Source organism: Adelges cooleyi, unplaced genomic scaffold (assembly GCF_023614345.1).
Source record: "Adelges cooleyi isolate 19-005CV unplaced genomic scaffold, UGA_ACOO_1.1 ACOO_flye_CR_arks_rails_tigmint_CR_PRNA_11, whole genome shotgun sequence".
Classification (NCBI taxonomy): domain Eukaryota; kingdom Metazoa; phylum Arthropoda; class Insecta; order Hemiptera; family Adelgidae; genus Adelges; species Adelges cooleyi.
Window position 1 is genome coordinate 743,277 of NW_026095763.1, and position 3,253 is coordinate 746,529.

The window sequence follows — 3,253 nt, forward strand, 5'->3', positions numbered from 1 at the left end:
TTAGTTCCTGTACAAAATCAAAGTCTACTTATTAAGATTGTTCATTAAAATAAAATTAATAGTTATTAATTATTACGATTCATCCTAGACTATTTCCTAAGTGTTGATCATTAAGTACCACCTACATCTGTTATTTATATTTGTAAACAATTACCTGGATTTTCTACATTATGAAAATAATAATTATATAATTAGTGCGTCGTCGAAATTTTAAAAATTATATTTTATGGTAAGCATGTTTAACTGTCCAAGTAGTGAATAAAATTTACTACACATACTGACATTACTTAATATAATATTATGATGCATTAGCAGGTTACTTGGGGTAAATAAATACCCCAACATAAGAAATATGGGTTTGTTAGTTTGGCTGACGATAGGTAGTGTTGACATTGATTTAGGTACATTCTATTTATCTGTCGTTATTACATGCTGTTATGTTGTTTTGCCATTTTATTATTTAGTACATTTGATATCTCTGTTGAAAGTTTGCGTTAATGGGTACAGAAAATTATTACTTGCGCTATCAAAGCATCGAAATAATGACAATTTTATTCAGAGTCAGCGTAGCAGAAAAACAAAAAAAATATGCACTAATTGTACAAAATTAATATGCAGAGATCAAGGTAGAAGTATACTCGGGTGTTTTTTAATTAAATATTAAAATAAAACTATATTTAGTATGAGAAAAAAATAATATATAAAAATGAAGTTGTTTTTATATAAATGATTAACCATCAATTGATGAAAATACAGATTAAATATATTCTTGGTCAATTTTTACCGCACGCGACACAATAGGTACTTTGAACTTACCCACCTACTGAAATAAATTCTGTAAACCTCAATTGAGAATTGAACGAATGCTTCTCACGAAGATTTTGTGATCTATTGTTTGTGGTGCACTTACTATTATGTTTTGGCTTTTTAAATACTTTTGAACAGTCAGTTTATTAGTTTTTATGTAGCTCAACATAAATTTTGAATCAAGTATCAAAATGTCAATATTCTTGTCTAAATCTGAAAATATAATCTAATCTGGACATCTAATGTGTATTTGCTGTAAGTTTTAAATTGTTTTGTTTCAGGTTCACCATGCAAACGTTTTTAGATTATGAAGAAAATATTGTTGAAGAAAAACTCTGTCCCCTTTTATTTTCAATTAAACGGTATCAAATTCAATATGATTTTATGACCAATCTTTATACGGCGATTAAAAATAAAAAACATGAAATTTTCGATAGTCCTACTGACAATGTGAGTAAAATTCATAATTAAGTGTAGTTTTTAATCTTTTTTTAAATTTTAATAATTTGAGTTTAACAGACTAATAAATACTTATAATTTAATAAAACAGTAAAATCTTGTTAATTAAAATTTTAATATTGCTTTCAGGTTAAGAAATTAAGTTTCATAATATTTTGTGCAGTGCGTCGGCTATATGGCGTTGAAGAAAGAGAATTGGGGTAGCTAAAGATATTTTCTCATGTTGGAAAAATAATATATTCTTTGGTTATGATTGATACTTCTAATAGAACAATATTTCAATTGCAAAATTCCTAGTAGATTACATTTTAATAGATTTTAAAAGATTTAAAATCTTTATGGCTATCGTAAAGCCTAACAAAACCATTATTAATTTATTTAATGTGCATAAATCTCAATTGCAAAGAGTAACACAACATACGTATTTTAATTAATTCATAGACAATAACATTTAATACTAATTTATCTATTTATAATTTCTGATTAACAGTAAATGGATTTAATTCAATGCTTAAAAATATGTACCCACAGTATTTGATGGTATCATTTGTATTTTTCTCTATCATATGATAATGAACAACTTGTGTACCCATGTTATGAAAAAAATAAAATATAGATAGGCATTCAGAGGAAAAAATTCCTATCCGGAAAAGTAATTTCAAAGTTTATTTTAATATATTTATTGAAGATGATTTATTTATTTTTTATTATTACAATATATGATTAGGTGTCTAGAAAATCAAAAACAACCAACAAGTGGATGAATCATTCAAAAACTAGAAGAAATTTGTTGTCGTTGTCTGATATTAAATTAACGACAGTATTGACGTTCAATATTGGTGTCATAGGTAATAATAATACTAAGTATTTAAAAAATACGACTTTATAACTAGTAAATATGAATTTGTTGAACAATTTTTAGTTCTAATTGTCCAGGTATCAATGTATCATGTCAAGAGCGTTATGAGAAAATCGGGAGTTGTCCATGAAAAGTATGAATCAATCGATTAGTTGATCTGTGCGTCATCAACAGGACTACAGCTGCCTTGATTCCAGATCATCGTTAACAGAGAGATAACGTTAAAAATGGTTATTTTATGTAGCTCTAAAAATTACTACAAAATGTTTACGGTTAGGTTAGGTAAATTTAAACCGTATAGTGATTAGCTGAACTGAACGTAGGATTCCCAAAAGTTTTAGATCAATTTTCTAAATTTTTCAATTGTATCTTTGGGCTTGACATATGCGTCGTGGTCTCCGATAAACTAACTCTTCGGTAGTTACCAATCACATATTATGATGACTTTATTGGGCACAATATGAACATTATTAGTGTATGACTATCCATCAGCTCACCAGAAACTACAACTTTTGCCCATCCAGCAATGTTACATTCTTTTGAGTTATATTTCTAGACAATATGGACACAAAAGCCTTCGGATCAACATTTACATCACTGTCTGTATCAACTAAGGTATCTGTTTGTACGCTGTGTAGACCAACTAGTTTCTTTATGTACTGGAATAATTGATTCACTTGTGCTTTAATATTGTGAAATGTCAGATTTTTGTTTTGTTTTTTATAAGTGTTTTAATTTTTGTTTCTAATAATATATTAAAATTCATTTTGGAGAGTTGGCCTTCTGGTTCTTGTTCTTAATTTAAATTTCATCATCCCACAATACGCAACACTAATTTATATTCTAAATATTACGTATTTGGTATCGTTATAATGTGTCATATGTTTTGATTTTTCATGTACCAGTATCAATATCTTTGTAAACTTGATGAAAAAATAGATTTTGCACCTATTTGGTTAGAAAAATATATCATATTGTATAATTATATAATATTTTCTAAAATATTTGCATGTTGTATGAAAAATAAGCTGATGTATTATGTAAATGATAATATTTACAAAACATGTTAGTAATATCTAAATTTGTTTACCTGTTTAAATGAAAGTTTGACATATCATTATTCTTTTA

At 26.8% G+C, this 3,253-nt stretch overlaps 1 long non-coding RNA gene across 1 annotated transcript; it reads left to right on the forward strand.

Moving 5' to 3' along the window:
• LOC126847630 (uncharacterized) lies at window positions 1–1,745 on the forward strand. Its single transcript, XR_007687113.1, has 3 exons — window positions 1–229; window positions 1,089–1,257; window positions 1,396–1,745. It is a non-coding gene; the product is annotated as an uncharacterized LOC126847630 (long non-coding RNA).
• Window positions 1,746–3,253: the final 1,508 nt, after the last annotated feature.